Consider the following 23,575-nt stretch of genomic DNA (forward strand, 5'->3'; position numbering starts at 1 on the left):
AAGATGATGTCCAACACTGGAAAAGAGTACTTCAAAACTGACCTGTACTGAGCAAAACAAAGTGCTGATAATAGTACAGTAATAAAACATCCTTCTGCCTGTATGTTCCTATATGGTACTTGCATATTTGGCAGATTCATATTCAGGTTGTGGTCAGATTAAACTTCTGATTTATTTTATTTTATTTTATTTGAGGAATTTCTACCCAGCTAGATGTTCCCTTTCCTCCAATTATAGATCTGACTCTTCTAAAGCAAGTAGAGCATTCACATTTCCGAACAGAACGGTGTCCATTATCTCCCATTTCTTCCTGTCATTTCTTGACTTTATGAAAGTTATTTCCAATTTGAAGTCTACATGTCTGTGCTGTCCCTGCTAGCTAGATCTTTTCTGTAAATATAACAAACTAATAGTATATTCCACCTACATCACCCTTCATTCGTTAGGGTCAACAATAGCATTGTTAGTGATACACTGCAAGATTTGGCTGAATTTCTAAAAATTCAGGTGCTGGTTCAGACTTTGGATTTCACTTCAGCCCATGTTACTGATTCAGAAGTGTGAAACACAAATCAGGAGACATGCAGATCCAAGATTCTTGCTTAGGTTCATCTTCATTTTTCAGGAGGAAACTAGTTGAAAGTAGTTAGAGATTAGTTTAAAAATGATGAAAGGGAGGTTTTTGGGGGTTCTGTTTTTGTTTTTTTTTTGTTTGTTGTTGTTGTTGTTGTTGTTGTTGTTGTTTTTTGTTTTTTCCTCTCAGGGGCAGGGGTGGGGAAGATATGTGTTTTTTGTTTGAAACACCAGGTAGCTAACTTCTGAAATTTGATACTGTGAGAAGCTGTGTAGGCACACATAACCACAAAGTTTAAAAAGATCAGAAAAATAATGGAAATCAGGACAATAAATGGGTACTAAGAATAAGTGAATAAATAAATAAATGATGTAGGAGTGGAAGACTACCACCATGCATCCCTAATTCAGTGGATACAGGTGCTGGAAGAACATGAGTGAAGTGGACTGCAGAAAGCAGACAGTCTTGTGTGCTCTCCCTAAATAACATTTCCAATTGCAACTGTTGGAGACAGAAAACTAGATAGACAGTCTAGACAGACAGTTTGTCTGAGCCAATAGGGCATTTCTTATATTTTGAGGCAAACTGAATCAATTCCTCATTGATTCAGGTCCAAACCACAAAGTAAATTTGTTCTTGTCTTTCAGTCTCATGTCCAGACCACGTACGCTTAGTCATAACAAAAAAAAAAATTTTTGCACATCAGTATTGCAGCAGAAGTCAGTCCAACAGATAGGGTTGGAAGCAAGTACACAGGAAATCCAATCTGTAAAATATTCTTTATAATCCAAAATGAAATTAATAACAAGTGCTATTGCCATCACAATGGAAAATAGATTTTATCATTCCATCTTAAAAAGAAATATATATATATACACACACACAAACACATTATTTTTGATGAGGAAGTTACCATTACTAACAGTTTGAATTGGCACCATGCTTAACTCGGTCACTATGAAGGTTTGTCTCTGCTAAACAATTGCTTAATAAAAACCATAACATGTTTCTTTCAAAAAGCTGTGTTTTGTACTGAATCAAGAGTGTTATTGTTGCTATCAGACCTAAGGATATATTCTGGGCTCAAGACCAGAGGATGAGGATCTACCATGTGTGAGAACTCAAAATTAAATCCCCAACCTTTTAATTTTCCAAGATCTACTAAAAATAAAATAAAACAAACGTGATGACAAAGAATTAAAGAACAAAGGTGCATTGATATGCAGATTGCATCAGAGGCCACAAATAATTCCCTCCTTCACCATCTAGCCAGGAAATTTCATTTTCCTAATCACATGACATTAACACTGAGTGATACAGATCATAATTCCCTGCAATATGGCAAAAGCTGTGCTAATTTTCCCCCTCATCATTAATTATTTAATGAGAGACATTGTTAGACCAGTTCCGAACTGTTTCTGCACAACCTGTTAATATCTTTCTGGTCTTTTCCAACCATAATGATTCTTTGATTCCTTTAGCCTCTTGTTGACTTTTAATACTTCAGGCTAGACGAAGCAGCTGATGCATATAACATGGAACCAGCTCACCACTGAGCAAAGCAGCCCTCAGTACAGCACATCCATCGTCCTTCTGCTTGCTTATCTCTTTGTAACCTGAATTGAAGCAGCTACTACTGATCTAAAAAGCGGATAGCATGCTGGGCCTAATCTATTTTAAAAATTCCTATCCCATCACAAACCTACAGCTATACTCCACAGGGACACTTCAACTAATCTGTCCCAGCATAAAACTCTTGAGTGCAAAGGGTAGAGCAACAGACCATTTTCAGTAGCAAGTTCCAGCTGTGGAACTCAACCTAATCTTCTCTATTGATAACAAATATAAGCCTGAGTGTATTCAAAACTCAGAACAACTCCAGCCTCTTAGTAAGACTCCCTGCAGCGATGGCATCTTCCCAGGGCAACCAGGCGATATGGAAGGAGGAGGAGGAGGAGGTTAAAAGAATGGATAGGTAGGTAGATGCATTTAAAAAAAAAAAAAAAAAAAAAAGTGCAGATATTCTATATAAGAGGACAGGTTCCAAAATATAATATTAAAATAATTTTCAGAGATGCACAGAATTCACTTTAAAAAAATAAAACAAAACACTCTGAGCAATCAAAAGAGCCTGCTTAGTCATCACTAGTTTTAGAGCCAGATTTTGTTTTTCCTCCTTAATAATGCCAGAAGGTTAGTCATAATTCTGTTCCTGTCCATTTGTATAACTTATAGGGCCACTCATAGCTACCTCACCTACACAGGATACAGAAAAGCCCTGCTCATACATCCATCTCATTTTTCTTCACCACTGAAGCACTATGTGGTCAGGGAATGTGGTCATGGCTTCTGAGTTGCCTCAGTTGCAGGATTATGGAGAAGGTCAGACAGTCAGTGAGCCTGGTCCCTAACTACATGCTGCTGCTGCCAGCTACAAAAGCAGCTACTCAAGAGATTATATGAGCTACACCATAGTTTTAAAAATCTTTATAGGCTAATGAGGGAGTACAGAGGGCCATACCACATACTTTTTACTCTCAGGTTACTCCTAGTAAATCACTCAGCTTTTATAAATAAAGTAGATGTTTTCTGGTGGATCTTAATATTCTGGATTCTTAATATTCTAGTTGGCAAAGCTATATAGAAATTAGAGTAGTCCAAAAGCACATTTATTTCCACACAATTCTGAGATGAGTATTTTTCACCTGATAGCCTAACATCTATAGTCTACAGTCTTTGCACCAAAATGTTCAAAAGCAGCCAGTGGGGATTAGGAGCAGCTCTTAATTGCAATTAGATCCTTATGAATTGCAATAGGCTCCTTTCAAATCACATCTAATTTTTAAAAGTGATTTTCTTTATCCAAGTACGTTGACTATCTGAAAAGGATAAGATTCTTTCTCACTCAGTTGGGAAAGAGATGTATTCAAATAGTGATATAAACAGTAAGTCTGTTCATGTACATAGGAGATCTTGAAAATTCAAGTTTTAAAAATAAAGAGGAAAAGCATATTCTCTTCCCCTCCCCCAAATCAGAAGTAGACATCATAGTACAGCAGTTGAGTTTTTTTTTTTTTTTTTGCATATTTATTGTGTGACATGTTTAGTTTAACAGTAGCAGATGCCTCATTAAGTAATAATTCTGAGTGCCAGCAGGAATAAAACAACTTCTCAAATTCAATCTATTTGCAGTCAAGTTGGAAAAGAGCTAGGACAAAACTCAGTGAGTTTTCAAAAGGTTACCCTAAATATACAATATCAAAGCTGATAATTAAGAAGGCTAATTTCAGTCAGCTTCATGTTTGCACAGCAGTGGGAGTAATTATAACACTACTCATTCTTTCAGGTTGGCTTGAACACTTGACCTTATAAGCAAACTCCTTTTCCCCCCTCCCCCCAACCCCATGATGCAAAGCTAAACCATTTGATTTTAACAAAACAAATGTCAAATTGACATTTTGATGCACATTTAACTGTTTTCTTTCACTATAGATTAGGAAAAAAAAAGATACTTTCTAACATTTCTGCATATATTTTAAAAAGTTCTTGTTTGCTTGAGCTTTTCTTCAGTTCATCAGTTGAACTGTACAATACACAGAAGTCCCCAAATTCATGCAAATGCCAGGATGCCTCCAGGGCACCGTTGCCTTATTCCACATTCCTCTTAAATCATGCCAGCATTCACTAACTCACACAGGGCCAAAGAATGCGAAATCCAAAAGGAGAATTACAATGGTTCTTAACAGTAGTCATATGTGGGCACATTTTCAACAAAACTAACCACACCCGGGAAAAATAAAACATGGGGAAGAGGATCCTACCTCCCTGCTGTCAGAGTTAAGGTTCTAGCCTAAAGCCAAATGTCTGGTCAATGAAGAGCAATAGGCCCTTTCCAAAGGGGAACTCATTTTCCCTCTCTTTGGCGTTTATTTTAGGACATGTACTAAAATTTATTTGTTCTCTGTTAGTAGCAAGAGGGTGAGGGTGGCATAACTTAGACTATATACCCAACTTTGAGATACCTAAAGTTATAGAAGTCTCACGTGGAGTATCTGCATCCTGTCCTTGGGAAGCCCCCACATTATAATGAGAAGTCAAAGAAGTATACAGAGGAAAGTGGGCAGGAATATGATTGAGACACATAATTAAATCTATGGAATTAGTCTCTATGTTGATAATTTGACTATCAAAATGGAGCAATGGTAATAATAGCATATTTGATCAAATAGGAATGTTTCTCAACTGACTGACTTTAAGCCTTCATTTTAGAGTTATTTCTTGTTCATTCTTTTTGGTATGACAGATCTCATAATTTTTGGACATGTCTGAAGAGAAGTTCTTATTGCAAACAGAACATGCCTACCTGTGGATGAAGAAATTCTACAATTATCCATGCTAAGTTTCTTGTGCAATAAATGCAAACTGCTCAACCGAATTAATAGCAGAGAAGAAGGAGAGAGCCAACTGAGATATAACTTCCGTGTGAGAGATTTGTTCCTCCAAGGCACTGTACTTTTAATTTCCATTTAGGATGCTGAATTTCTGTTACAAAATTATGAACAGACAATAATTCTACTGAAGACATTCTGTTCTCCTGAATTTAGTTGGTCTGACAAAAATAAATTCCACAGCTGTGCTAATATTTCTTTTTCATTCCCTTTTAAATTATACTATGTATATGGCCTTAATCATTACACAATTAAGTAATGAGAAGCACATAACTTGCTTTTTACATCCACTACAGAGGCTTATACTCATTTTTTATTTTTTTTTTTAGAACAAGGAAGAAGTTATTTACCTTATTATTTTTATGATTTTTGCCACCTATGAGGTAGTAATTCTAGAAGGTCACAGACTGTAATTACATTATGGCATTCCTTATGTATTCTTACTTCAAAGAAGCAAAAAGTTGCATGAAGTAACATATCCTATTAATCACAGAGATTTGAGTCCATCTAATCTTTCTCGAGAATTTTGGGTGGAAAGCTATTATAATGTCAGATACTATTAGTGAAGCCTTAGCTACTCAACACATGCAGCAGACGTTCTTGCATGAGAATTGACTCAACAGAGTTAGGAGACAATGAAAGGGCAGCAGGGCCTGTGGCCTCTGCTCTCCAGTTCAGTAAAATGAAAAAAAAAGAGAATTCACTAGGAGCTGTCAGCAATGAAACATCTCAGTTCAACATGATTTCACCAAAGATCAAATAGAAAAGGCTAATCTTGTTTTCTAGACACTTAAATCCCATTTTCCCAGGCAGATTTACCCCCTGGCTTGTCCAAAAAGTGTCTTAAACAGAATATCTTATTCCAAGTTCTGTTTTTTTTTTTTGTTTGTTTGTTTGTTTTTTTCCTCCCCTCTCTTTAATACAACAGGGACAATAGCACTGAATACATCGGTGTCACAGTTACAGTTTCCAAAGATCAGACAGAATGTCATAATGCATCTACAGGAAATAGAAAGCATGTCACTAATACATGTACAGTACATTTATACTTCATGAAATTATTTGTTTACACTCACGTCAGAAATTTTCAACTTGCTACTCTCACAGACTTCTAATCATCCAGCAGAAGAAGAAAGCAACAAACCTTTATTAGGTCTTCTAGGGCCTAAAAGTTTTTTGGCTTATGTTCAAGATTGACAGGAGTACAATTTTATTAATATTTGGCTAGTGTTTTGTACATGAAAGACATCCTGCTGCTCAGTCATACACATGCTACCAGAATACATAATATCGAATTAATGAAACATGTAGCCATGTGATTTGGTAAGTGGCAGTTACTAAAATGTTGCTTAATCCACAGGGGTGGGGAGGGAAAAAAAACACATCACCCTGCATGCTATTTATAATATATAAATTTAAATCCAATTTAAGGTTAAGGGATTTAAACAAATATCTGTTTTTCCTTTGACACCTGATATTTACCTAGGAAAGCACTGTTTTGTTCTGGTTTAAAATTTGCTTTCTCCACTTCCCCAGTTCCCTCCATGCCATGATTTCCATTCAGAGAGGCTTTGATTTGTGTTCAAAGACCAAAGTGTTAGGATGAAATATGAATCAATTTTATACTTAAGTAGTAAAAGCACTTATCAAGTTTTATCTGTAAATTTGATTCAGATCAGCGTTATGGTTTAGAATCCTGTTTTCGTTATGGCTTAGGAAGAAAAAAAAAAAAAAAGGGGGGGGGGGGGGCGTTCCCAATACTATTGCTAGTAAAAGCCAGTTTACCTAACAATATTAACAGTTTTCTACTATCCTCACTGAGAAATTTAATTCCCAGTGTTTTGCTTTTTAGGCAGAACACTATATAAAGAAATCTATAGATTCCAAATGCCTTGGCAAGACAAAATTGTTTTTGCAACACAAAATGCTGTCAATCTCTGATTCTCCATCAAGTTCAGTCCTGTATTGAAAGCAAGGGAAGTGTTCCTCTTTCAACTTGGCATACTCAGCAACATAGCTTTCTATTTCTTCATTCTATAGGAATGAAAATGTAATTTAAGGACAAGATGAGGCTTACAGTAAGCTGATTCTATCATGACAAAAGTGCTTTCTTTCCTATTTAAAAATACTATTTATTTAGATTAGAAGAAAGAAAGAAAAAGACTCTAGGCACATAGTGCCATTCTAACAAACAACTCTCACAGAAATATTCATCTTAAACTATGGTAATTTACAGGTGCATGCATTCAGGAAGCAAGGACAAGGCTAAAATGGTTCATTTCCCTCTGTTAAAGCAGGACTTTCCCCCACTCCAACACAATGGCTGACGGAGAAAGGAAACAATGTGATGCACAACTCTATGCTTCTGGAAATACTTATACTTGGTGACTGATAAAAAGAAAATCAAAGGAACAAAATTCTTCCTCCAACCCCCAGCTCCAAAAAGTAGCGTGGTACTTTATCTTGCAACATTGAAGAAGAAGAACTGTAATAAGCAAACAGTTTATAATAAAGGAAAGTGTCTCCAAAACCACAAGTTTTCTCTCCAGATACCCAACACTTCCTATACTACTTTTTTTTTTTTTTTTTTTTTTTTTTTAATTTCAAAGATGAATTAATAAATTTCTTTTAACTTATTATGCACTTGTTAAAATGTTAAGCAAGGGTAATATAGTAGTGCTTCCAAAGCCATAAAACTTCATCAGACGCAGTGTAACCATGTATTTCTCGAGCAATACAGTTACAAATGACTACCAGAAACCAGCAACAAACCACTACAGAACAGAAACCTGAAATCAAAACCACATATTACCAAGTTTCTTTTACTTGGTATCACGTAAAACATAATTTTTATTTGAAACTTCAGCTCATATATAATCTGGTCCTATTTTCTAAGGTCACACAAAATTGCCTCTTATTTCTATCAATAGAAATAAGGTATTGAAATAGTAAGTACTGTTACATGACAAAGCATGAATTAAAAAGAGAAATCTTATTTTCACAGGTAATGGACTGTCCACAAGCTTAAGCTCCAGGAGTTTTTAATACAGTGCATATAGTTGTAACATTGTACATTAAGCAATTCTAATGAAATTAATATGATTAGAAAGAAGAAAAATGTGAAGTGCATAGTTCAGTGCTGTCAAAATTTAATCCTACAACTGGGAAATGTTTTGTGTGGATTCTTAAAAGAAATTCTCTTAAATGAATTGGGATTCTGTACAGAAATTTTCTCGCTTTGAAAAGTAGGGGAAATAAAAGGAAAAAAAGAAGAATTGGGGCAGAAGAAAATAAGAGAATTATTAAACTAGTAAGAAAAATGGTTAATAAAGTAATCTCAGTTCAGACAAAAATAATTAAAAGAAAAAAAATATAACAGATTGAAAGATTTTAAAAAAGGAAATAAAGCATCTATTCCATCTCCCTTATGGCCACAGTATTTTAACTTCTGTTAAAGAGAGGACATGACAACTATAGTAGCATTTCAGGCAGCATGTAACAGATGAGTTACTTTGCTCATATGTAATGGACACTAATAGAACTTTTTTTCAGTGAATATAAAATACATTGCTCAACTTTGAAAAGTATATGAAATGTTCACAAATAAACCAATAAAGGTCTGAGAGAATTTGAGCACATTAAAAAGAGCAAATTTAATTTAATAACTAATATTTATATTATAAATATTATATAATAAATTATTAATATGAACATGAGCTTCTTAAGAAATAAAGATGCAAGACATTTCTGGATCGCCTGTATAAGATAAGATTTCAGGAAAAAAAAAAAAAAAAAAAAAAAAAGACGTTGCATCATGACAATGAAACTGTGCTGAGACTCCTCCAACCAGGAAACTTTGTGGAGATCCAGGATTTATTTAGAGACAAGTCAGTTAACATCACATGTACTGAAAGGTACCCATCATTGTACATACGCATGCACTCAACCAAAAATAGTAAAACAAGAAGCATCAAATTAACATTAAGGCTATCTCAAGATAGCCTTAGAAGAACTTCTGTCTCAAAGCGGTATTGATATTTATTAGTGCCTAGAAAATTGCCATTAACATGTATCTGAGAAAATTAAGCAAACTTCAAATTAAGCAACCTTGAAGTTGATGGTAGTTTGACTTGAAATCACAGATGTTTCCATGTGTATTTTATGTGCTGTACCTCTTATATGTCCCATATAAGATTTGGGCAACACATTCAGATTATTTAATGTAATACAAAAGAAGACTGAGCACCATCTCTGCAATTGCTCTCACTGCTGCAATTTTTGGAGGAAATGGTACTTTTTAGGTGTCAGTTCCCACATAAAAGTCTCTCCTTAGTGATGCTAAACAATGTCTCCATTTCAGGGATCAGTGGTGGAGAGTTAGTCCATGACTATGAAAGGCATTATATCCAACTACTAATGGCACAAAGCAGAAACTAATTTTACATGAGAGTACTGACTGAATGTGGTAATTATTTAGTAATTCTTCTGATCTCTGTCATTCCCAGTGTAAATTCACACATAGCAACCAGAACCTTTCCAGAACTCAAGATCACATGCAACCAATCACATACTGTTGGACAAAAGAATTTTACTTAGATATGGATTCAAAATTCAATTGTGTACAGACATTTGAGAAAAGATAGAAAGAAAAGAAAAGAAAAAACAGCTAAGACATCTGAAAGCTGAATAAAGATGAAAAATTACAGGTCTTCAGGTGAAGCATATGACCATGACTCTGCAGAATTTATGTTAAAAAGAAAATTAATACGTTTAAAAATCATTATCTATTTCTGTTGTACAAATAAGAGAAAATTAAGAAGATTTTAAAATTATACATGCTGATACCATCTAGGGTTCAAGGAAGAGCAACATATACTGAATTAATTGATTTAACATACATGAGATCTTTTACTGTCCTCTTTCTTTTAAGATGCAATCTTTTTACAGAAAGGTACATTTTCATATGTTGACATTAATAGATTTTTAAACAGTGATCCTTGTTTAAATATTTTACTGAAAAAGGTGATAAAACGCTTCTGTTCATTACAGCAGGCAAGAATTAATTTACTGTGAATATACTGCAAGAACTGTTTATTTAGTTAATACCAAAGAGTTGGATTGTTTCTACTTCTTGTGCATTTTTAAAGACCTGCAACAGGAACTGGTGAAACAGAATCAACAGAATCAGGCTAAGGTTACTTGGTCATGACAGGCTACAACATGCAACTTATCCTGCAAATTGTGAAAAAAAATATCTGCTTTGTTTTCTAAGAATAAGTGATATTTATTTTGTGAATTTCAAATGCAAGTATGTATATTCTCTCAAGAATACAAAGGAAGAAAATTGGCCTTATTTCTTCTGTACTACCATAAGTTATATTGCTAATTACATATCATACTATGCCTGCTTTCTGTATTAAGCCATAGAGTCTGTAACCTTTTGGAGACATAACACTTGACTATTTTTTTTTTTTTTTTAAGCATTTAAACAAAGATTTTAGATGGTCTTTTACGAAGTGTCTGATGGGAAAAAAATAACCAAAAGACCCTCCAAACATTATTTGCTATATTGCAAAACCTGCTCTTCCTAGATTTTAGCATTTTCAGTATTGCATTGTCATGGTGCAACGTCTCCCCCGCCCCCCCCCCCCCCCAAAAATCTTATCTTATTCATACAGGCCATCCAGAAATGTCTTATATCTTTATTTCTTAAGAAGCTCATGTTCATTTTAATAATTTAGGCTTCTACTCTACTGATAAGACTCAAAATTGCATTATAACACGCAAAGGGAGCTATCAATACTCTTGCTAGTAGAATCAGAATAGTTGCTACCATTCCCATCTCTTCTTTCCCCAGGTTACCTCACTGCACTAGAAGCCTTTTGCTATGTAATGGAGAATAACTTATAGTAAACACCTGTAAGATCTAAGTGAATACATACAGAAGGTGAATGTGCCTCTGCAAATGTAAAGGCTGAAGGTGATGTACCGATCAGCATTATCAGAGGAGGCAACTGACAGTGACATCTGTCAAAGTCATTCAACTGACGGTTATTTCTGGAAAATTACATTCATAAGCAAAAATGTGTAATTGTAAGATAAAGTGTTCAGTTAGGTTCATGGTAAGAGGTCGTTTGTGGCTGCCAGCTCTCAAAAGATTTATAATATTCAGTTTGAGTTGTCTATTACCATAAAAGATAATTTTAAGCACTTGTTTTGGCTTTTAGGGTTTGTCAAAGAGCAGAAAAACCTAACTGATCAAGTACAATGTAGGATACATCTTCAGGCTTGCTGCAAACCTACTGTTGCCTTTATTTTGGGCATTTCGCTTTGAAAAGCTCAAAACAAGCAAGATAAATTCTCCAAACAATGGATGTTAAGAAATTAGAATTTAATCTAGCAGAAATATAACTCCAACATCACCCTGAAAACCAAAGCAAGTACTAATGAAAATAAATCATCTGTTTGTAATTGGTGAGATGCTCACTGAAACACACTACCACTACAGATCTCCCAGTCAGATGTGGGCACATTTGAATACATACTCTAGGGTACAAGACAAGGTAACAACTTCTTATATGCTGTGTTATGTTTGTCTGATCAGACTCAAATCTGGGAGCATAGAATTCATTTCACCCACCCCCCAGGGAAAGCTTCCCAGAAAGATGGCCTTGCTCTTGTTGCTGAGAAAATACAAAGTGCATGGTAACAGCCTGAAAAGAACATTATCTTTCTTTCAGAATCCATACATGTGAACATACTGTATTTAAATAGTATTTTGGCACCAATATTTTCAGCAAAAAAGGCGATAAAACAGAAGACATTCATTACTGTTTAAGCCCACATTCACTCACGCTTGTAATATGGATTTAGAAATTTCAATATGGCTTCAATTGTCACCTTGCAAACTGTGCAATCTTCAGATAAAAGTTCCAGCTACATTAATTGCCAAGCTGCCAGTTGTAGTTTCCTGTTCTCACTACTTTTCTGTTTCTCCTTTTCATCTGCCCATCATGGAAAACTTAAGCAAACACAGAGTAAGTGACAGAAATAAGTACTATTTAATATCTATCAATGACATAGGGATTGAGTGCACCCTCAGCAAGCTTGCAGATGACACCAAGCTGTGTGGTGCAGTTGGTACAGCAGAAGGAAGGAATGCCATTCCAACAGACCTTGGTAAGCTTGAGGAGTGGGCCCATGTGAACCTAACAAGGTTCAACAAGTCTTAGTGCAAAGTGCTGCACCTGGGTTGGGGCAATCCCAGACTTGTACAGACTGGGCTGCATCAACAGGGTGAGGGAGGTGATTGCCCTCCTCTGCTCTGCCCTTCTGAGGCCCTGGAGTGCTGCATCCAGGTCTGGGGCCCCCAGTACAAGAAAGATTTGGAGTTGTTAGAGCAGGTCCACAGAGGAGGGCCACAAAGATGATCAAGGAACTGGAGCACCTCTCCTATGAAGAAAGGCTGAGAGATCTGGGGCTGTTCAGCCTGAATAAGAGAAGGCTCCGGTGTGACCTCATTTAAGCTTTCCAATACTTAAAGGGGGCTTATAAAAAAAGATGCAGAGCAACATTTTGCTTAGTCAGATATCAACAGGACAGGGGGGAATGCTTTTAAAATGCTTTTAAACTAAAAGAGACTAAGATTTAGATTAGAGGTTAGGGGAAAATTCTTCACTCCAAGGGTGGTGAGGCACTGGCACAGGTTGCCCACAGAAGCTGTGGATGCTCCAACCCTGGAGGTGCTCAAGACCACATTGGACATGCCCTGGACAACCTGATCTAGCGAGTGGCATCCCTGCCCATAGAGGTGGGAACTAGGTGATCTTTAAGGTCCCTTCCAACCCAAGCCACTGATTCTATGAAAATTGATGTGTATGTGCTAAGGGTTGAACTAGCAAGTTAATTTGCTCAAGTGAGTAGTAAACAACAAGTGGGTAATAAGCTCCATCTCTGACATGCTTTACTTCTTGATTCATATTTGCAGCACCTCTGAAACCCTACCTAACAAGAAGACTTTTAAAGTTAATACCTAAACAGAACTTCATAGAAGTAGAATATAATTAAAGAGAACCATCAAAAGTTTCTATTACCTTTATGGAATCACACAATATAAAATAGTAATATGCTTAAACATGTCGAGTTATAAATTATGAAAGGTTTCCTTCGAATTTCCTTTTTGATTATTTGGAAGATCAAAAGCATATATATATATATATATATATATATTTAGTTTTGAAAGACTAGCAGGTTATGCTTTCTCTAACTGAAACACAGAAATGTAGTTTTTTTGTATTTCAATATGAATTACTTCACCTGAAGTGATTTATTTTTAACCAGAAGTCTTCAGTTTAAACAAGAGGATTTTATGATTGCTTTCATTTATACCTTTGTAGTTGGACTTGCAAGCAACTTACTATTGCCACTTAAGAATAAGACAAAGTATCCTCTTCGGCAATAAGACTTTCCTTGTCCTCCCTTCTACGTACACAAAATCAGTATAGGAGGGTTATCTTAAAAAAGATACATGGCACATTGCATAATGTGTGAATTCATCAAGAGTTAGACTGGAAGGAGAGCCTAAGAGCTAACTCCTCCCCAGCAGTTAAAAAGGGAAGGAAAGAAAAGTGCTGTGAGTGTTAACAACTCCAAGTAACAGAAGTAACAGCTCTGGCAAAAGTCCAGAATTTTTTAAGCTACAGCTCGACCAGTGTGTAATTTTTTTTTTCTCTGATGGCAACAGTATCTGTAGTCTTTGCTGAAACTCAAGAAATTCTTTCCCATTCATTGTAATATACCCTGTAATATAACAATAATTAACAGTTGCCACATTTTTCAGACAAAATGCTTGAGTAATGTGGTTTTCCAAAAATTCATTTCACAACCAGTTCCCTTGGCTGAGATTACTGTGTATTGCATTGTACCCACACTTTTAAAGCTGTGCTGTTACAGAGGAATGCAGGTGTCAGAAAGACATAGCTATTGATAAACCTTTGGTAATTAAATAGGTATTGCTAGAAGGCTGGGTGCATTTTTTTTTTTTTTTTTTTTTTTTTTTGGGGGGGGGGGCGGGGGAAGAGTTCTTGCCTGTTTTTAAAGTAGTATTTACTCTAAAATACTGGGTCACAGGGAGTAACATCTAGGTTGTTGTGTTTTGCCTTTGTGCTTTTTTTATGAAACAAACTGTCAAGGGAGGCTTTTTTTTCTTTCCTTAAATTTGGTCCTCTGAGGACCGAAGGATTGACTGCTGTGTCAAGCTGCTAAGCAGCAAAATCTTATGTATTATTTGCTGGAGAGGACAAATTGATGACTATTTGAAGAGATGCTAGAATGGAAGAGTGATTGCTTGCAGTAAACTCTCTCTTTACACTAGGTGACAGGTGTGGAGAAGACAAGGGAGAAAGTGTTTTTAGCTACTCCAGATGCATAATGATTTCCCTGCTTTTGAATAAAAGGACTTCTTCCCCATGCATGAAGTGCAAGCTAGTGTATATAAAAGAATTATAGTTTGTAAGCATTACAGCATAGGAGAAACAAATCTGGGTGCCAATTATTTTTCTTTCCCATGTCTGAAAACAATAGGAAAAACAGTACACAGAGACTAAGGGGTGCAGACTGGTAGTTTGTGCTCAAGAAGGGAGGGAATATGGAGAAAGGAGGAGGCATTCATTCCTGCTGTAAGGAAACATTGTCAGATGAAGCAACCAGAAAGACTTTTTAGCAATCCCAAAGAGCGAAGCATCTAGCATTATACAGATGTTTCACACTATAGTAGAAAAAAGTTTTTATTTGTTTAATAACCATCATAATAGATGGATAGCATAGAGTCCAAACAGAACAAAATAGAAGAGAGAACAAGAGCGATTAACTCTCTGAAGTCATCTGCATACAGCAGCACATGCTGGAACATTAACCATGCACCATTTAGCAGGACTTCACAGATGAAGACACTGCAGAGATCTTAAAGCATTCCTAAGATGGAAGACCCAAAAACCCACCTGGAAAATCTTCTGCAAATGCAGAAGAATAGGAATCTGTTTCTCCTAACTGGGCATCTGACCATATTTTCCAAACTTTAGTTGGAAAAGAAAGTGTTAAGTGTGATTTTTCACCATATTGAGAAGAGAGATCATTTATCATTTGCAGACAAGGTAGAACAGGTAGTACAAAGTCATGCTATCAGTACAAGAGGTGGTAAATGCAATACAAGTACACACTACAAGCGTCATGAGAAAAAACACAATTGACGGAATAAAAACTCCTCCCTGCCACCTTCCAGTTTTCTAATTCTAAGAGTCTGGAATAGCAGAATTGAAAGCAAGAATGAATGTTTTTAAATTACTATCATAAGGTGATTTACTGTATAAAAACAGTTAATAAACTTTATTACATATTTATATATATACAAGCACATAACTGTGACGGCATTATGGAGCAAGCAGTTAGGAAAAAGCAATGAAGTACAGCACAGTTAGCTCATGAGTTAAAGAACTTGAGTTTACTGGATATAGCCTCTAAAATACAAAGAAAAGATTTTGTAGGGGTCTGAGGTATACTGCCTAACCCAAAGATTAGAACGATTTATTGCTGAAGTGTCTATGATACATAGCATAAAGGAATTATTAGGGCATTCAATTTAGGTTATATATACACATGTAAATGTTATTGTATAATCCTGTATAGTAAATCATAATTTCTACAAACTCTAGATAATTTTCTAATACAAACAGAATCAGGTCCCAAATACAATCTTTCCAGAAGACCACAGATTAAACATTGAGCCAGAAACTAGTTACCTAGGGACTAGTAAGTATGGCCTGTTTATATTACAGATGAACAGAGGAAATTTCCAAGCAACACCCACTTACTCATTCTCATATATCACATGTATAGTACATCAAAAGGACTAAACATTCAATGATCTTGGTATAATGAGCCAAAGTTAGCAGTAGGCTAGTAGAACTACTCCCAAGAGGTATGAGTGTTGGTATGTGGGCCTAGGAACTTGAATCATATTCCAACTCATGAAATGACAAATAGCATTACAATTATTGGTATCTTCCAAAGTGAGAAGCAGCCCACATGATCAATAGGCTACTCAACTTTCTGTAAAACTAAACAGTATTTTAAAAGTGAGCACTCTGACCTGCAAGTGCCCATCCCTTCAAGAGAAATTAATAGTTGGACCTAATCTATGAAGAGCTATGAGCCATGTATAGGAGAGATAAAACATTGTCAGCCGTGACAATTAAAGTTAAGCTTTGACAATCAGTAAACACAGGCGTGCCATATCCATCTCAGAATTACAATTAAACTGTTTAGCTTAAATAGTTGCTCTTCATTTTACCTTTTCCATGCAAGACTACAGTTGTATCTACTGCTAAAGCATGTTATGATATGTAAGTAAGCTGCAGTTAGAAAAGCACATTATATTCCAAGTTAGAGCATTTTTCTGAACAGCTGTAATTTCTTACAGCAAGTTAGCAATATCACCAATAAAAGAGCAATATGAATAAATGTACAAACCACACAGAAGAAGTCGCTCCTGGTCACTATTGCGATACTAGTTTTTCCTTCTGTCTAGGTTTGTCAGTTGTCATTCTACTTTTGCTCAACTGGGATATAACAAAAAGCTTCAAGGCAGCAGAGACCTTTTAAAACACTAAGCATGTACGTTCAACCCCACTGCTCAGGATTGCTGTTCAACTACATGCAAACTTTCTCAATCACAGGGCTTTGCATAATAAAAGTAAATATTTAGCATAATCAAAATTATGAAAATATTTTTCTGAAGTTTACTTGAGATAACTGGAGCAAAGTTAAGAACTGAAATGTGATTTTCATATAAGTAATGATAAAAATAAATGATTTTTTTTAAAGTGAAATGAAATGTTTTTCAATGAAATGAAAGTACTGCTTTACTTGACTACTAATTATTCAGTCACATTTCTTCTCTTATCCCTGCCTTCACCCTTGAGATAAAATATTTAAGTGTATTTCAAAAGGAAGTTAAATTAATTACATATTAAGATATTAAATATTTCAGTCACAATATACTCTTCTTTTTTAGTCCCCATCTCCATAAGAAAAGGTGGCAAAAAGGAAATGCTTGCAAAGATTCTGAGAACAAAGCTCAGAGATCTGGCTCATATAAAAACATAAGTAATATATTTGTCTTATACACTAAAAAAGCTAAATAAATATGCAACTGGAAAAACAGTGACATTCTGCAGAAATGGAGTGTCCATTAAACAAGTCTGGATGACTTCTAGAATTGATGCGAGGTCCCAGGTATGGACTCTTATCCTAATCATACTTCACCATGACTTGCCTACTGTACCTCATGCACTTTCAGCAGTATATGGGGAAAGAGATCGGCAGAGCTGTGTAAGAGAAGTTCTTTGCTGTGGTAATGTCAAGGTGGGCTTTTCCTTACAAATCAAAATAAGTTTGTCCTGTTAAGTAATGGACAAGAGCCACCCTCTCTCATTAACTCCATTAATATTTGCTAGGTCTACAACATAATCTTTTTTTCCCCCCCGTTGTTGATTTTTGCACTCTTAGGATCCTGCTCTGCTACCAGACTCTTCATCAGTAGTAATAAGAAATTAATCTACAAACTAGATACCTAAATAAATTTGCTTGACCATTCTCACCTACTATTGATCTAGGATATTTGTGTATATATATGTATTAATATAGCTCTTAAAATAGCAATACTTTGGGAAAAAAAGAAAGGTCTATTTCGAGTACTAACATGGAACCCTAGGTAAGATAGAGATTTAAATATCCCTTAAAATCTCATTGCCAAGAGTCTTGAAAGATCATCTTACAGTGTTTAGCATACTTTAAGTAAAAAGTTTTAAAATGTTGCTCAGATCATACTCAAGACTGGGTAGGAGACTGCATTAAAATCCCTGTTTGTGTTCAGATTTTTAGCATATTTTTGGATTATTTTCCTTGCTCCTTGATCCAGCAGCTGCAGTAATAAATTCCAGATTGTTTGGCAAAATCCTTTCCTTCATCTAAGAGATACCTGAAGTTAACCAAATTTGTTCTTTTTGTCAGGTAAGATATGCAAGTTATTCATATATACTGCATTATATACTGAGATTTTAAGGAATATGGAAAAAATACCAAGGCATATCCCAAGTTGCACAGAGCATTTATTTTCATAGTTTTAATGATATCTGTGAAATCACTGTTTCACTTCAATCACTGAAATCACTGTAGGCTGCTGCTTTAGGTAGCAAGTGAATTATTAATTAGGAACAAATTACTGAGCAAGTATATCATTCACTTATGAGAGCTTAATCGTGAAAGTGAAATTTTCCACTCACATTCTAGCAGGCCAAACAGTCTCTGGAAGTACGACTTTTAAAGGAATTTTTAAAACAATTAGTGTTGAGAGAAGGCTCACATAAAGCTGCAGGGGCACAGCACAGGCACATTCAAAAGGTTTTGAAGTGGTCATACTATATATACACAAAAAGGCTAAACACTTCTTGTTTCTGGGTCACAGGCGATCAAGACCTTTCACCTTCAAGCTATAGATCTCTTATGCAGGCAAATTACTTACACCGCAATACTTCATAAACAACAGAAGCCCTAAGTGTCCCACCAGGCACTACAAATAGGGTAGGGTTACATTTGGGATAGATTTGATTTGGATGGAAATGAGCCTCCCTGGGAAGTCTGCTTAAGCCTTTTAAATAATGCCTGTGCAATGGCATGATGATTTAGTTTTTGAATTGTAATGGTGATGCTGCTTTGTTTTAGGAATGTAGCTGGTCTGAGTTACCATAAACATTTAATTCGAGTTTGTTTATTTGTTAGAGATATGACATAGCAGATGAAAAGGAAACCATCAGCTCTCCATCCCTAATTTAGTAGAGTGATTTTTGATTTAGCTGAATTCGGTATTGCATTTTATATGCAGTCATTAATAAAAATACTTAAAATCTAATGTAGAATCATGAAAGAAAATGCAGGTTAGAATAGCAGCTTGTCTAGGTGTCTATATTGCTACTGCATTCAGAAACATGTTAGTTTTATGCATACAATAACCTAAAATAAGGTAACTTGCGTTTTAGGGGGTAAAAAGAAGCTCATACTTTCACCAGTAGAAAGGAATAGTTACTATTTTACTTTTCTCCATCTGACGATATGCATATATAACCCTGCCATATTTCAGTAGATGATAAAGTGAGAAATGAGATAGTTCTTGCTAGAATCATTCCCTCTTAAATTGCATTAAATCTCACTTATTTTTCCTTCAGTTCAGTGCCTTTGCAAACCATACTGAAATCACCAACGATTAATAGGTATGTCCATATCCAGTACTCATTATTGGGAATGGGGAACTCATCAGGAGTCCAGAGACTGAAATCATCCTCCCCCTAACCCCAAGGTTTAGGCAACAGAATCATGTTTACTCCTTGGGTAGGTAATACAAAAGTTAAATGCTTATTTTTTGAATAATTTGCACAAAGCTTAATACTGATATTTTGAAAATAATTTCCTATTTTAATGAACATTTCCTGAACATCTGGTAGGGCTATTATGACATTAAAAACTGACTTCTTCCTGTCCTTAATTTAAGAATGTTTTTTTCTTCTATGCCAGATGCTGAAAATTATGTTTAAAAATAAATAATAGTCTAGCCATAGGTAAAAGAAAAAAAAAAAAAAAAAGGAGGGCTTATCAAAGAGACAGAGGCAATGGAATTCTTGCAACAGAATGACAAATCCCATTTTTAAGTATTTCTAAGTCACCACAAAAAAAATATATATATATTTTTTTACAGTTATTTTCAATGTAGCAACTGTTTCTTGAGTGCCTGGTACTACTTGGTCCCTATTCTACTATCTAGTTCAAACATTAAAACGTTGTTCTATAATTTTGTTGCTCATCTTCCCTTAAGAAAAGGCAAAATTAAAGGAAATCCACATAGCTGATCAATTTGTGACTTTCTATTCTTTTTATATTTCTAACTAAACATAATAGGAGTCTAATAAGTCAGATAAGCTTTATAAAGTTTTAACTTTTTTGAACACTAATTTAACTGTGGTATTCAAAACAACACTAAGAAATCTAATAGACTAAGAACTTAAGTGATACCTGGTTTCTGAATGTCTTTTCATTGTATGTGCAAAACAGTAAGGTCAACAGCATTATGCTAGAAAAGGAAGTTAAATAGATGTAATAAAATTAGATGCTGTATGTAATAAGAGGTATCCCAGTTGCAGAGAGCATCCCTTTAGGTAAACCTAGTCGGAGTGCTCAGTACTATATTAACTGACCTCGAACTTCTTATTTTAGGCAATATATAACTAATCAGAGGGACTTTTCATAGATAAAATGAAGAAGGTTTAACTAAGAATGAACAATTTATTCCACAGTATGCAGAACATAGCATTACTCTATCTTTTTTTTAAATCATAACTATGGGCTATTATGTTTCATTTTCCCCAAGTTACACAGTCCACACATGAAGCATTTAAACATTTTACAAGATTTCAGTTTTCAAATACAGTTCCTAAGCCGCTTATTTCAGCTATTTACTAACCATGTTACGTTTTAGATCCCTTATCCAGTTCAGGCTTCCTGAATTTCTCTGTTTTGCCTTTTCATTAAATACTGAAAAAAGCATAGGCTTATCAAGGAGACTTCAGGAATAAGGTTGGACAAGCCCTGCATGACAAAGAGATTACCATTTTTTTTTTTATTATCTTAGAGTTACCTAACAGACCACATAAAAACCCACAAAGAGTTTAAACAAAATGATATATATATATATATTTATAGTAACATCTTCCGGGAACGATTATAGAAGTTCAGTACTGTGACAGTCTCTCTGCCCATGTAGAGCTGCTAGAGGCTTATGATAGATGATATTTTTGTTTGAGGACAGGATAGGTATTGTGACCTTTTGAGTGCTAAGTAATTAATTTTTAGGTGGTAAAAAAAAGCATTGTATTTCAAGTGCATTGTCACCCATTTACTTGTTACTGCAAGAGCGAATAAGCCACAAAAACCTGCAGACTGACAAATTTTCTATTTTTCTAGCATGTAAGAATTCTGATACCTCTAAATCCTACATAACTTGTGTTATTATCTTATTAACTGAAAATTACTGAAAATTTGATATTTTAATAAGGGACTTAAACACATGTTTTCCATGATGTACATGATGCTATAGATGGCACAAATGCATACCAACAGAGTATCAGCAAAATGGAATCTGAATCTTTGGTCTTTTGCTTCTAGATTAATATCACCTGAAGTACTTTAACAACAGAAACAACAACAAGAGCACCTGCAAGGACAACACAGAATTAAAGTGACAAGAATATTAGCTTAAGAGGCATTCTTCATTTGATTCAGGATCAGCATATTCCAAAATGAACTGAGGTAAGGATGTCTCTTCAACCAAAAATAATTCAGATTATCAGTTAGGGAATACTAGATTCCCTTTCCAGCTCCCAAATGTCCCACACATTCACTGCAAGTATTTCCATCAAAAGTTTGTAGTCTTCTTAAATAACTAGAGTTGGATTTTTTTAGTACATAATACTTGTTTAATGAAGTAACAACATTTTAAAATTCAGAAACAAGCTCTCTTTATTGTATTTAACACCACATCCTTCCTTACTGAAAATGCGAGTACACTCCAATCAACTGTTTCAGCATTATTCCTGATAAATGTAATAACATGTGTAAATCAATAAGGGGGGGGGGAGAGGGCGGAAGGGATGTTAGATATTTCTGGCTTCATTTTAAAAAAAAAAAAAAAAAAAAAAGAAAGAAAAAAAAAAAGAAAAAAGACTTAGGGCAAATTAAGAATCAAGGTAGAAGATTCTAGATGAAACATTTTGGAAAAATATCTTCCTAGATGTTCTAGTCCCCTTTCTTTTTTTCTGCTTAGTCTTTTTGGTCAAAATTTTATCTGCATGTGATCAACCTGCACTGTGAGGCTGCATAGGAGTTAATAAAAATAGCACTAAGCCTGAAAAAATATGAAATTACATTTTGTTTTTCTTGATCTCTTCCACTGAAATTTTCAGGAATTAAAAATAATTATCTGTTTAGGCATGATGGTATTTGTTAAGTAGATGTTAGCCTGCCATATCTGCAAATATGAGGAAAAAAATAATAATAAAAAAATAAGCCTATGTTTGAACTTTAATTGCTCACCATGAAGGATAAAGAGTCAAATTACAGATTATGAACTAGCACATTTTACACATCTAAAGTTGCCTTTTCTTGGTATGCTTCGTATTAATTTGCCCAAGTCCACTGAGCAGGGCACAGTACAGTAGTTTCTTAGACTTTCATGTCCCAAAGTATTAATAAGAGTAAAAAACCTGACAACAGTGTAAAACAGGTCCAAACGCTAAAATCTTAAGTAAGAAAAACACCTTTCTAATGACCACGTTTTCACGTGACGAAATAGCATTTTTTTCCACAGGAAGATCTCATTTCATTTGATTTTTTTTTTTTCTACAGTTACTCCATTAGTTTTCCTCCATTTACCAATTGTCAACTGAGGTTCAATTTCTTTCATTTGACCATCCAAGTTCAGTCCCCCCCATCCTTTTTTTAAATGACCTGGGCCACTCAAATTGCATTATAATATATCTGATACATCTATTGAAAATTCTTTTAAGGGAAACTGTATCAGAGTGCTATGGTTGCCTGTGTGTTGACCCAACCAGTGAATCCCAAAGGATTAACAGGCATTCACACAGCTCCTGAAGTGGCTGTTTCTCATTCTGTTTACCTACTAATTCCAGAAATACACTCACTAATTAAAAAGGTATTGGAAGAAAGGGTAAAAGTTGCTTTCAAAGTCCCTAGATAGCACCTACTATAAACAGTTTTCCATTTGTAAATTATAGTACTGTAAGAAGAAAAAAAGTCACCATTAGTAAGTTGTGCAGTGTTAGACATAATATGAAGACATTCACTGAGGTGAAGAGTTTTCAGGAAGAGCTGTCTAGCTAAAACATAATTATACAGAGCAAGGTAGTAAGCTCGATTGGCCTATATTTTCTCTCTCTACACCAGTGAAATCAATCTGTAAAATGGTACATTTGTCTTAACATCAACAGAGATGTACTGATTTTGCTTGCAAACTGTCACGACATAATTTATATATTCACTCCTGTTGATCTAGTTTCACATTACAGAAACATTATTCCAGAAATACTTAATTTTTTCAAGTAAGCATATTTCTTGTTCATGATCTTACATTACTCTTTCCTCCATTCTTTCTGTTTTATACTATTTCACTACTCCCCTACTTAAAGAAGTAAACAAAGCACTTAGATGAGAACACAAGTGTTTATTAAACTACTCACATCAGCAGACATATTTCTACTGAAATAAGAACTTTGCCTATGAGTATAATAAAATCAGGTCTGAAATGTTCACACAGACATATACTCCCTTAACAACATATGGACTAATTCCTTTTAAGCTTTTCTAAACTCGTTTCCCACGTGTTACACAGCAGAAGTTTTATTGTCAGGAGAAACATAATCAACATTTG

General features: G+C 35.0%; 1 protein-coding gene across 1 annotated transcript in view; it reads right to left on the reverse strand.

The window, feature by feature from the left end:
• VEGFC (vascular endothelial growth factor C) overlaps positions 1–23,575 on the reverse strand; it is a 104,614-nt gene that overhangs the window by 80,255 nt on the left and 784 nt on the right. The gene's annotated exons all lie outside the window — the stretch shown is intronic.

This window comes from Aythya ferina, assembly GCF_964211825.1.
Source record: "Aythya ferina genome assembly, chromosome: 4".
NCBI classification, from domain to species: Eukaryota; Metazoa; Chordata; class Aves; order Anseriformes; family Anatidae; genus Aythya; species Aythya ferina.